At 37.9% G+C, this 13,425-nt stretch overlaps 1 protein-coding gene and 1 long non-coding RNA gene across 5 annotated transcripts in view; one reads left to right on the forward strand and one right to left on the reverse strand.

Annotated features, from left to right (window-relative positions):
* LOC148127844 (uncharacterized) overlaps positions 1-4,807 on the reverse strand; it is a 40,636-nt gene extending 35,829 nt beyond the window's left edge. For both annotated transcript variants that reach the window (XR_015740387.1, XR_015740386.1), the window contains exon 1: positions 4,342-4,807. This is a non-coding gene — a long non-coding RNA (uncharacterized LOC148127844). The remainder of the gene's footprint in view (positions 1-4,341) is intronic.
* Positions 4,808-4,894: 87 nt separating this feature from the next.
* Positions 4,895-13,425, forward strand: part of KLHL29 (kelch like family member 29) — a 415,683-nt gene continuing 407,152 nt past the window's right edge. For 2 of the 3 annotated variants that reach the window (XM_026710472.2, XM_087917974.1), the window contains exon 1: positions 4,895-5,339. The gene's annotated coding sequence lies outside the window, so the exon portion shown is untranslated. Of the gene's footprint in view, positions 5,340-9,933; positions 10,019-13,425 lie in introns of all 3 variants that reach the window. The other variant, XM_087917962.1, reaches the window with a different exon arrangement.

Below are 13,425 nucleotides of genomic sequence, written 5' to 3' on the forward strand. Positions count from 1 at the left end.
TCATTTAGTGACCAAAGTTACAATACATTATTGTAAGCCACCTCCGCGAAAGGCAGGAAAAAGTGATTTATGACAGTTTTCACGCTTACTACCATTACAGCATCCCTGTGGCCACGTGATCAAAATTTGGACGCTTGGCAGCTAACATGTATTTATGACAGTTGCAATGTCCTGGGTTCATGTGATCACCTTTTTAGCTCTTTTGACAACGAAGCCTATGGGGAAGCCAGATTTGCTTAAAAACTGAACATTAACTTAACAACTGCAATGATTCACTTAACAATTGTGGCAAGAAAGGTCCTAAAATGGGGAAAATTCACTTAACAATGGTCTTGCTTAGCAAAAGAAATTTTGGACTCAATTGTGGTTGTAAATTGAGGAATACCTATAGTTATATCATTGAAATAATAAACAATAATCAGATCCATTGTTATGTTTAGGAGATACATTCTAATGTTTAGAACTGTCATGCTTAATTGTTCTTGAAATGTTTTCTCCTCTTAAACATACTGGATATATTTATTAAAATTGAAATTTGCAACAGCCATTGGTACTGGATTTTGGCTTCTTTAATTTTACTGATTTTACTGAAAATGTACTTGTTTTACCATTTTTTTAAAAAATTATGTATTTTATAATACAAATTCTCTAGGAATCATTAGTTTTATCCATATGTGTATCATTTGATTAACATATTAACTGCTAATTAAATTTAATAAGATTAACATAATATTGAATGCCTCATACCTGAAAGTAGTTAAAATGGAAAAGCAGGATGATGGTCCAAAGCTTCATCCAAAATATTTAATCTGTTCTCAATTATCCAAAAATATCAGCTGTTACCTGACTGTGGTATCATAAAATACTCAAGAAACCCATGCTGGATCTTCTCCACAATCCTCATTATAAACATAAGACTAAATTATGCACATTAAAAAAAATTATGCACATTTATTGAAGTACAATAAAAAATACTTTTGCTGGAAACTTTTGCTTCTTTTATCTCAGTAAGAAATATTCACTTAATTTCCAGCATTTATTGTAAATAATGAGGTAAATTTGTATTACATAATATCCAGCATCTCAGTACTTTATAACCTGTTGGTGCTTTGTTTATTGGCAAAGTAATTTTAAGTGGTAATGTTGTCCCTGCTTGTTTTGTGCTTTTCAAGTTGTTATCTGTCACCTGTTTATTTCAATTATTATAAAAACTTCATTGCATTATATTGGTGCAAACACCTTTGTCAATGATCTTGGCACCTGTACGAATGAAAAGCAGCTGAAAAATCTTCAAAATTTTGAGAAGTTGCTAACACTAAAAATTCTTACTCTTCTTTAGCAACAAGGACAAGTAAGCCTAATATTATTTTGAAGGCAATTTCAACATTCTAACCACTTTTCAAGAACATTCTCAAGATGGTTTACATAGTAAAAACTTAAGAGAAAACAAAACATGAAACTGACCTTTCTTTTTCAGCATCACACACAAAAAAATTCAAATAATACTGAACAATTCCTACCTACCACTTTGTTACACAACAACTTGATGTACAAATAGTGATATTTGAATTTCATTTATTCTACAGAATCAGGTTTCCTAGTATAAATTTGAAGTAATCACTATGTAGACCAGCATTATAGTAACATTTTTCATCTTATAAAGAAGATGGTACATTTGCTGTATGGGTATGCTAACGTGTTTATGTAGCGTAGATACACATATACAATAAAATTTAAATACAAATGAGTTGCCTGTAATCATAGTGGGAGCAGACTGAGTAGGCAACCTGTGTGTTGCTAATTCTATCAATTAGATGCAACCTGTTGGTCAACACCTTTAGCATTCACGACTTTCTTATATTTCTCTGTAAACTCTTAAAATAGAAGGCTGTTGAAATTAAAGAGTGCCTTTGGCTGCCGTTTGAATAAAAAAAATATCTTCAATGAGACACATGGAGACATACAGGGGGAAGGGAAAAGAAAGAAGACAAAATCCTTTCATAGGCTACCCAGTAATGTTCTCAGCCCACAAAATAATTAACCTCTAAGCTGAGAGATGTGAGTAGGCCATGTCGAAGGGCTGCAAGAATGAAGAAAGAAACTTCTGCTGCACAAAGAGAGATCCACTTGCATAATGCTGAATTAATCCCTCTATCCCAGGGGTCACTGTCATAGGCTAAAGCTTCCATGAGTCTCAGAGGACAAATATTCTGTCTCTGCAACTAGCAACCTGGTTCATTTGTTTGTTTTTTAACAGGAGTTGCCAGGGACTGACGCTGAAATAATGTACATACTAAACTTTCCAACAGAATGCATTATGCAAGTCATTCCAGCTTCAAATGTACTGTATTGTTCTCATTTGTGTGTCATAGACCATTAACCCTCTACAAATTTTGTGTCATCACAGCATTTCAGAATTGCAAGTACTTCAAGGTATGTATGTTGGAAAAATCAAATCAGAAAGGAAGAGCGTCCATTTTCACAGTATAGAAACATTATCCCAACAGAGGCAAAAGTTTAAAATTAATGTCTTTGAAAAATATAATATTTACTGGAAAAGAAGACAGCTTAGATTTTAAGATAGCTCTCCCATACCCAAAAGAAAGTTTAAGAGGGAAAATTCACAGGTCACCATTATTGTATTCTCTAAGATAGTCTCCCACTTCAAAAGTAACTGGTTTTCCTTCCATGTCTATGTAATATGTCAACTTTAATTTGTCACCAGGTAATGGTTTGGAACCCTTAGGCTGTATGATAAAGAACGTGTCTAATAATCTCATAATACACCAAATCAGTTTTCTAAGACCACCCAGACTTTGATGTTGCTGAAAGTCTTTGATTCCCATTTCTGTAAGTTTGAAGATCTGAATATTGCTCAGAGATTATCATGTTATATATCAACTATCTACTGAGATTTTCCATCGGGTTCCAGTTCAAGTGTCTGTCATACACAAATCAAGACTCAGATTAATGAACCATGTTTGATTTTTTTTTTGAATAATTCACATTCACATCTGTATTTTTTTATTCTCACCCACACCTTGAAGTATTAGAAGTTCAGTGTTAAGACAGGTAATCTCCCCAGCAACTTATCAATTTTTCCATTTCAGGCTACATGATATTTAACTAAAATAATCTCATTAATAATACTTAATAACATTTTTGTGCAAAGAAACATTGATGGAAGGCACCTTCCCAAAACCAGTTTCTTGTTTTCTTTCAGCCATTATTGGTCCTTTATTTTAAAGCACACTTTTCACTTTCAATCTGTCCACAAGCCACTGATTTCCATACTTTCCTTCCCCTGCTCATCACAGCTCTGATTGCTATTATGACTGTTATTTAGCATGACTCTTATTTTCAGAATGGAATAGCACATCTGTCTCTAACAAGGCATTCAAGTGTGCTGGTTGCTTCCTGTCCTCCGCCTCCAACATATGATTTGATAAATCAAGAGCTACAATCTACAAATCACTTACTCTGAAGGTCTGTCGCTGCCAACAAATTGCCTCATGTACAAGCTTCGAACTTGAAAATATTTTTAATGCCACATGCTCAAGGGATTGACACACGTTAAAAGGGGCGAGGGGGGGCGGTTAAGAGAGGTGCCCAAAGTTCCCAAGCCCTAAGAATTAAGTGATTTGGGACGTCTAAAATGCAGATGACTCCGAGTTTAAATTTCAGGTTGGGGTTGTTGCCAGTGAACACACGTTCCAAGTCTAATATTTCCTATTGAATGCTTTAGTATTACAGTCCCTAGATATCTAGTAAAATTGTTTATAACTAGCTTATGAATGGCTTATTAAGAGAAAAGCCGCTCACTAATTTCAGTGGCAGTCTGGTCAGGTCCATTGGGAAAATACCTATTCAGCGGTCGAAAGTAAGTCAGGCTGCCCCCTTCTGAAGACGTAACTAATAAACCCAATGGGAATGTTAAGTAAGGTTACGCGTAGGATCGAGTTGCCTGTCCTAGCTGGCGAAACCCGACTACCGGACGTCGAATGCTGGGTTATTTCAGTGGTTGATTTAAACAGACCCCGAAGTAGCGAGGATCCGAGACAGCCTCGCATAGGGATCCTCACGTACCCGATACAGGCGGTACTCGCAATGGTGGTGGTGATAAGCGTAACCGAGGTAAATATCACAACCCTCGGTTTGGAATCCTCGGAAATGTGAAGAAACGTCGCGTAAAGGAGGAGAGCGCGCGCGCGGTTGGACATAATAATAATAATAATAATAATAATAATAATAATAATAATAATAATAATAATAATAATAATAATAATAATAATAATAATAATAATAATAATAATAATAATAATAATAATAATGGGAAAATACCGCGCTCGTATGGAGCAAGCGTCGGGCTGGGAGAGGATCTCGCGGGCGGCAGTGCCGCCGGCTCCCTTTTCTCGCGCCAATCGCGGGAGCTCTCCGCGCCGGGGTAACTTTATCAAGCAGAAGCTCTGCCACCGATCTCTTTCCCCTCTCGCCTCGCACCCTCTGGAGGGAAAAAGAACACGCTCTTGGCCCGCAGGCTCTGCCGCCTGAAGGATGGCACAGCTCGGCCGCCAGTCAGGCCGGGAAGCGAGCGAGCGAGCGAGCAGGAGCGCAAGGTGCTTGCAGCAACCTCGGGAAACCCACAGGCGCTCCTCTCCCTCGGGTGCAAACTACCGGCTCCCTACCCACCCGGGGGTGGGAGAGGCTGGGCTGGGTGGGCCCAACCGAGCCTCGCGCGGGTGGGGTGCCCGGCGGAGAACAGGCAGCGGCGGGTGGGCCGAGCTCTCTGCCTGTCCCGCCTTCCTCCTCTTCAGCCCACCCTCCCACGCCCGTGATTGGTTTCGCCCGCCCCTCGTCCGGGCGCGGAGGCCGCCTCCCACCCCAGCTAAAGCGGCCAGTATGTGACTAGGACGGAGCCAGAAGGGAGCAGCATGCAATCGACTCTGCGCCAGCTGCCTCCGTCTGCCCAAGTGCCCCCGCGGCGGCGGCGGCGGCTCCTCTCGCTCCGCGCCCTGCAGCTTCGCCGCCTCGGCCTCTTCCTCGTCGCGCCGCGGAGTTGAGAGAAAGCAGCCCCAGCTGTGCGGGGGGTTTGGCGGCGGCGGCGGCGGCGGGGTGGCGGTGGTGGAGGGAAGAGAGGCTGCAATGCCTAAGCCGCCGCCTCCTTCGCCTCCTCCTCCTCCTCCTCCCCCTGCTGTTTCTGTGCATCCTCCTTCTCCGCCAGCCTGAAGAAGGTGGGGGGGTGGAAGCCGCTTTTCGCCCGACAAGGACACGCACACTTGCGCGCGCGTGTGTGTCGCCCCCTTCCCGCGCCGCTGCTCGCCCGCCCCTGTGGGCGAAAGGTAAGGACGGAAGGTGTGTGGGGAGAGGGGGGTCGGGGGTCGGGAGAGCCACGAAAGGTATTGGGGAGGAACGGGTCTCCGTGGGCTTGTGGCGGCCCCGCGGAAGAAGAGCCCAAGGAGGCGCTTGGCTTGGCTTGGCTTGGCTTGGCCGCGGCGTCTCTCGCCGCCACACTTCTTTGCGCGCCCCGTGGAATGGCTCGCTTGTAGTCGAGGCTGGCCGCTTCGGCAAGAAGAGTAAGTCGCCTCCAGTGGATTGAACGCCGGGCTCATGAATCCCCTCGCGCCTGCGCTCGCTGCCTGCATGGAAAAAACTTCCTGCTTGGGTGTTTTGGGTGATGTGCAAGACCAGGAGCGGTAGCGTGGCGGTGCTCTGAGGTAGGGTTTCGGGCTAAGGGGACGCGGGGTTGGGGTGGGTGGGTGGATGTAGGAGAAGAAGAAGAAGACCTGCTCGGGAGGCGACATCAAGCTTTCCTTCCGCGAGGGCTGCCACCCTCCTCTCTTCCCGGCACCTTCTTTGCCATGCTCTCTCTCTCTCTCTCTGTTATACGAGACCTTTTTAACTTCCCTCCCGGTGCGGGTTGGAGACGCCGTCTCACCCCGCAGGATGGGAAAGGTGGTTGACTTTCTCCTCTGCGTCGAGGCGGTAAATGACACCAGGGGCTGTCATCTTGTTGGTCGGCCCTACGTGTGTTTTTAAAAGGCTCCGTTTTGTAGGTGGTTTGTTTTTTTAAAAAAAAAAAAACGGGGGGGAAGAACCATTGCAAAATCATCCATCATCACCACAAGGCAGAGGCTATCTTTAATTAAAGCTGTCTTGAAAGGAATAAAAAATGACAAGCTCCCACCTCAGAATTGATTCTGGAACAAGTCTCTCTTCTTCGCGCCCATCGGTCACTTTTCAGGGATCTTTTAAAAGATTATTTTGTTTAAATGCACTCAAAAAATAAAAATAAAACCCGGGTCTGGTAACTTCCAGGTATGAGCTTTAGTTTACCTATCTCCCTTTTGACTTGGCTCCCCCGCCCCATGGTCTTAATCCTATCCCCTCATCTTTTGCCCCCTCCTCAAATCCTATTCTACTTCCATAAAGTGCCTTAGAAGTGTCTTTAGGGAATTCCTTTTGTTGTACCCCGGTGTCTGCCAGCATGCACCCAGTGCCAGGTTGAAGGTCTGTCCAGAAATTGCTTGAGGCCATTTTTATGTATTTGTAACTGTTGAAACCCACTTTTTATTGTTGAAAACGAATCCCAAAGTGTAGAGTCTTTGATATGCTTTTCAATCAATTCTGTCAAATTTGAAGAAAGTAGATAGGTTTGGGCTCAGAGGTGCTGTGTCTTTGTTGGCAGAAGTTGTATCTATGGATCAGCTCTCCGTCCCTCACAAACACACATCTTTTAATGGAGCTTTGTTAAGAGTGTCAAGACTATGTATGTTCTTGTTTTCTTTGTGGTGAGCCATTAACATGTTACTGTTTAAAGAAATCAGGGTCTGGTATGGTTGTTATCTGTCCTCTGTGTTTCCCCACCCCGCCAGTATATTATGAAACCTCTTGTTCTTCTGCTCTTTGATTAAAAATATATATTGTAATCTAAACAAATGCAAACAAATAATCCTTACTGACATATTTAATATATAAATGAACTTGTGAAATAGTCCTATATTTAATACTGTAAATATTATTCTATTACTACATGGTTCTTAAGCTAATTCATTCTATCTTCCTTTGACTTATTGTTTGCTAGAGTTTATTTTTGAGAGTTTACTAAAACAAGGTCTTACTGTTCACCTTTAAGACTGCAGGTATCACGTAGCTGTCTCTTCAAATTAAGCAAAGAGCTGAAAGTTTTAAGTCTCCTTTCAGTAGTGTGACTTTTTTTAATAAAAACATGCAGCGTTCTTTGAATCCCTTTTAATAAATCAGCAGCAGCTCAGTATTATGATGGGATTAAACTAGCAATAGCATTTACTTTATAAAGTGATATATAATCATATTTTATTGATATTCTGCTGTTTGAAACTTTAGTTATGCACAGTAGGTTACCTGCTCATATTTGCATGAGAAACAAGGTTTTATTCTTTGATAAAGAGCCTCCCCCTCATTGTAGTTGTCTCTGGGAGAGTTTTTCCCAGCTTGCAATGAAGTATGGCATTAATATATTGGCTTCTATAAAAGAAAATTAATAATCAGTACAGTAGTTAGAATAATGTTTTGTAAAAAGGTCCCCCTCCAATATAGGCAGTTTCTTTGCCTACATAGGTGTTTCTTTGGAATGAATATCTTTAAAAGATGTAGTAGTTAAGTATTGAAACCAGCATAATAAATTTAGAATATGGCAATTTTACTTTTTTAAAAAACTTTTTTTAAAAAATTGAAGTTTTCTCAGCTGCATTACCATTTGATATAATTTTAGATAAATTGGGCATTCAATATGATAGCTTCTTGGATTATTCTGAACATATGTACTTCGGACGAACCAGTGCATTTGAAAGTTTTATATGAGCTAAAATTTCCAATACCATCTAACGTACTATAGTTTTAAGAGCTACATTCATAGTTTTTAAAGCTTTCTCTTGACACTAGAAGCCATGAACAAATGTTCATTTGGAATTATTGCCGGAAAAGAATATTTTATGGTTGTCATGAGCAGTGGTAGCTGATCTACAATTAGAGCAATGGTAGCTGATTTTCACCTGAACAAGTAGTGGTAAGAAGGGTAGAATTCAAATTCTTTGTTTCTTTGAACTGTGTTTCTAATGAATGGTATCCAAACTTCAGATGTTCAATGCACGCTAAATTGATTTTATGGGAAAACTTTGCTTAGAATAAAGAGTTTTCTCCTGTTGCTGAATTCTTCCTCAAATGTAGTACAGAAGGTTTGAAGGAAAAACAGGTCATCTAGTCCAGCCCTCTACCCCAAGGTTTCCTGTATAATCCAGATAATGGCATGTTCCAGGTAAAAAATACACACATAAAACTAACTTTAATGGAAAAAATGAAAGTGATTCTAGACATACGCAACAGGGAAATAGATATTGAACCATTTTTTATCCTTTTAAAAATTAAGAATCTCATTGTTTTTGTGTTAGCAACATGAAAATGTTAATGCTACTATCTCATTCTGTTTTTTCAAGTATATATTGAAGAAATCATAGGGAAAGTTCCCTGTTATGTACAGCTCAAGAGCATTATTGTCACCTATTCATGGACAACTGCTTACAGGGCAGTAGTTCCATAATTTTGTATTATGTATTGTAATTATTAATGTTAGTTAGCCATAATTAATTTGCATCTTGATCAGTGGCGCATAACCTTGCTATTTGCTTCTGTATGATCATTTTCATTTCAGCCTCATTATTCTCTCCATTTCCCTATCTATCCCTTTTATATTTAACTAGTTTGTGAACAAATATTTTTGAAATTAAGTTCATATACACTAATATGTGCACAAAACTTTTTAAAAGATACACTAATTGCACATATATTATAAAATGTAATATAGTCCAGATATATAATTTACCATGAACTAACTTTCACTTTTATTAAGATGTCCAAAATTTGGTTGCAGTTTTATTGGTGTTTCATAAAGGATCTTTAAAATCTAAATATCAAAATAATAATAATCTTGTACTTAGACAATATTTTATGGAGGAAGAACAGCCTGTTGGATTCTGCTGCAACTTTACTATTTAAAGGAAGCAAGAGGATTGGAAATAACCTGCTCTTGTGATCTACTTACAATGCATTAGAATGCAACTCTATAAAGGTCTGACTTATTAATGGGCGATAATTTAAAATACTCTGAGTTTGAATTACAATATCTTGATCGGAACATGAAATAAATAAATTTACATACTTTTTTAAAAAAACTTTTTTTAAAATGAAGGGATTAAAATAAACTAAGAGAAATGTTTTTTAAAAAAATAGTTGCCAATGTTGGTGCCAAATGTATAGAAACGTTAACACCTTAGGAAATGAGGTTCTTTTTCTTTTCCTATTAAAAAAATAAAATATGTTACTTCTGTTTAAAAATAATTGTAATTTATTAACATAGATTTAAACCAATGTTAATCTGTGGTGCTATCAATGAGCATCCTGTGCATCATGAGCAGTAATTTACATTTTTTTCATTTTATCAAAATAGATTTGTCTAGGCTAAGTGCCAACTGATGTTGTTAGAAACTTCAAGCTTTCAAAGTCTGTTTCCTTGACTGAATATATAGCTTAGGCAGGATTGTTCTGTCCTTATGCAGTGACGGAGATGAGCAATCCAGGCAGAGTAGTTAATTAAGTCAGATAGTATGGCAAAGGCCGGTTGGGGGCAGAATATAAAGGAGCAATGGACATTCCTTCTGTCAGTCTACAGAGGCAGAAATAGCATATCAATAATGAAAATTATGGAATCTGTGCCCTTCTTGGTGTTGTAAAGTGTTGAGTTATAAATTAACATGTATTGATCAGGTTTGTACCATCAAGAAATGCACATTACATTTAAATTTAAAATTATTGGATGAGAAATGATTGGCTGTTTTACTGTGCACCCAAAAGGCATTACATGAAAGAAACCCTTACAATAAGGTTGCCTTTTCTTTCCAGATATGGAGGCTTATGCACAAAGATTAATGTTTCAAAGGATGCTGAAAAGAAAGCAACCATTTTGGAAGAACTGAAGAGTAGATCGGTAATTTGCGTGGTATAGAGTTAGTGTAAAGTATTTTTTAAACTATAGTTCTAATTTTTTCTTAGAATAATATGATTTTTATCCCATCTTTTTTTATGTATAATTCAACGTGGCAAATATACCTAATATTTCTTCCCCATAAGAATAACCCTGTGAGATGAGTTGGGCTGAGAGAGAACATCTGACCCAAAGTCACCCAGCCAGCTTTCATGTCAAAGGGAGGACTAGAACTCAGTCTCCTGGTTTCTAGGCTGGCATGTTCACCACTAAAATACAGCAAACTAGTTTATCAGTTAAATATAGCTTAATTATATCACTCAGTCCACCGCTTTCCAAAGTTTTATGTGATTTTTTTTATGGTGAAAAAGCTTTTAATATACACATATGGGAAATATGGATATAAATATGTCAAATAGTCTTTTCAAATTTTGCAAGGATGCTAGGGAACCAGCTTGGATGGCTCTGAACCATGTTTTCTAACCATAATAAAACAGTCTTCCTCAATGTCAGTTTGAATAATTTCCATACTATTCTGTGAGTTCAATATGACATATATCTAATGCAGAAATAATATGCTTGTCAGTTGGTCTGGATTCAAAAGTTGCCTGGTCTGGTCTGGCTCTTAGATCAAAAGAACCCTTAAAAATGTAAATATACTCGGAGTGACTGGAAAAGGCAGTGGTAAGAATAGGAAAGGCAGAGCTGTGTCCACAAGCTTGAGTGAAGCATCTTCAATTTATTTATTCATTTGATCCTTATGTACGATGGATAGGCTAGTTTAGATGAAAACGTATGACAAGATCAGTAACTTTGGGAGTTATTGCTTTAAATTCACCTTGTCTAGTGGATTTCCAATAGATATTTGGAAAGCTCATGGAATGTAATCCAGTGATGAATATTTTCCCAGTTCAGGAACAATAGAACTAGGTGAGCAGTGTTATAAAATAGCCCAGCTGTTGCCATAGCATCTATCCTACTGGTCACAGCAATATTGAAAGTAGGAGATGTTAGTCATTAGGAAAATAACCAATCCAAGTCATTGCAGCAGTTCATTTTATTTTTAGGAGCACTGGTCCAGAAAGTTTCACCAGAAAATTACAGGTATTCCCTGTGGAATTCATCTTGGAATTTGGCTGGTGTTTTTTTTGTTGTTGTTCAAGGACTGACTGAATAACTGCTGATGCAGTGATATTCTGCATTTTGTTGTCTTGGTTAAGTTAACCAAGTTAAGTTAACATTAAATTTGGTTATTTACTTTTTAACAAATCAGGATAGATAAAACTGAGTTTGCTGATACCAATTCTTATATGATTATATATTATCAGAGGAGAGCCATTTCGAATAAAAAAAACCCAAATCCCCAATTTATTTTATAATCTGTAGCCCGCAGATGGAATCCAAAAAAACCCTCTGGCCTTTCCTCCCTCCCTCCCTTCTTTCTTTCTCAATAGAAAATAAAGACCACTGCTGTTGCAATATTATATCACAATATTTTATTAAATGCTGGTAACTGTATACTTCAACCCATTTCCATAACCACATACAATCTACCTAATTTCTTTTCCCCTTAATCTCGTTTGGGGCTTCCAACATTTAATATCATTTGTGTTGACAAAAATGTGAGACACAGTGTGTGACAACATCAGTATCCCCAAATTATTCTTTTGTGGGAAAGTCAGTGTAAAATCCAACAAGAAATAGCTTCTATGTTACCACCTATCATTATTTTTTTCCTTTAATAATAATAGCTTGCACAGGAAAGCAAAAAAGTTATAGGGATCATAATTAACTTGTAGTACAGATATTCTGTTTGACATTGCTGGAATAAGAATGGGTGGAAAAGTGATCAAACAATATAGCAAGAGCTTATATGGCTTCCTACTTTTTCTTGATTTTGCTGTTATACTTTGGTTTCCTTGGTTAGCTAATGCTACCACTGTCTTTTTTGGGGGGTGGGGGAGTTCTTTGGTGGGATCTGGACTATGTATCTTATGACAATGGTCAACTTTTAGCTTTCAGGGTCCATAACTGGAGGAAGCAGATATAGTGGAATACAGTACCCAGTTCCTCAATTGTATTGTTGTATGTAGCATAACTATTCTTCATTTTTCTGAGTTCTAATTCAGTCTATTTTTTTCTGTTTAATTCTTGTTACATAGATTTTATTTCAATATATAACATTAATTATGAGGAAAAACTTATACCATCATGATTGTAAGTGTATCACAGAAATTAAACTGAATATAGTATATGTTTGAAAGTAATTATTAAAAAATACAGTATATGATCCACTTTCTAGATATAGGGCAGCTGAAAAATGACTTAATAGCTTACTGATTTTGCCTGTTTCGTACCTTAAAAACCTGCCTAAGATACAGTGATTTGCTTTGAAATGCTTTCAAAATGCATTTTATTTAAAATAAAAATATAGGGACTGACTTCTACCCGTGTATTAATAGATATATAAATATTAAAACTGTCTTGCTAAAGAGTTGGTTTGAAGCATGGACTGATTGTAAATGCTTCTGAGAAGACATCAGCTTGTTCAGTTGTGTTTCATGGTCATCCTTATCTGTTATTTTCTCTGAGCTGTAAGAATGTGTTAAAATCCATTACGAGAGCATTGTGCTTCAGAATATATTAAAGTGCTAAATTGGAAAACAGATTTCATTATGGTTGTCTCATTAGGGACTAGGGAAAGATAGCTTTAGACTGAGCTGTAGTGGGTTGAAGAGTATTAAGAAGGCTAAGCAGATCTTGGTTTTGAAGGGAGGCCGCTTAGAAGTATAGCGTAGCTGCTTCGAACAATGTAATGGAAATAACACTTGTTTTTCAAATCCACAAATTTAAAACAATCACTTAGGAGAGAATATCCAGGAATATGTTGAACATATTCATGCTTCAGTCTAAGTATCTGACTAAATAGACTAGGCTTTTCTTCTCTGTCCTACTTTTTTGCAGATCTGTCACACTGGGATAGAAATGCACATGATTAATTCCAGGTAAAACCAACAGAGATGTGATTCCTTTTTCTCCTAATAGTAATTCTCCAAAAAATAAAAATAAAATAAAAATAAAATCTTTATATAACCAAAACAGTTCCATCTGTACACAAGAGGGAGATATACCCACAGGTTTGTGAGAATCTCAAAGCTTGTTGAAGTACATTAGAGAGAGAGGTTAAAATATAATTGTAGTTCTAACGGCTGTGAAGAATATTGGAAGCCACATCTTTATATATTTTTATATTTCTTTTTTGTATTTCCTTCTAATTCTACTTTTGTTCTTATTGTATTTTTAGCTTTCTCTTTTTATTTATGTATCGTTTATTTATATATCAAATTTATATAGCTACCTATCTCAAATGAGGTGCATTTGGGTGACATAAACAAAGATATAAAACAATA

This window comes from Pseudonaja textilis, chromosome 1, assembly GCF_049901715.1.
Source record: "Pseudonaja textilis isolate UNSWEBS1 chromosome 1, rPseTex1.2, whole genome shotgun sequence".
NCBI classification, from domain to species: Eukaryota; Metazoa; Chordata; class Lepidosauria; order Squamata; family Elapidae; genus Pseudonaja; species Pseudonaja textilis.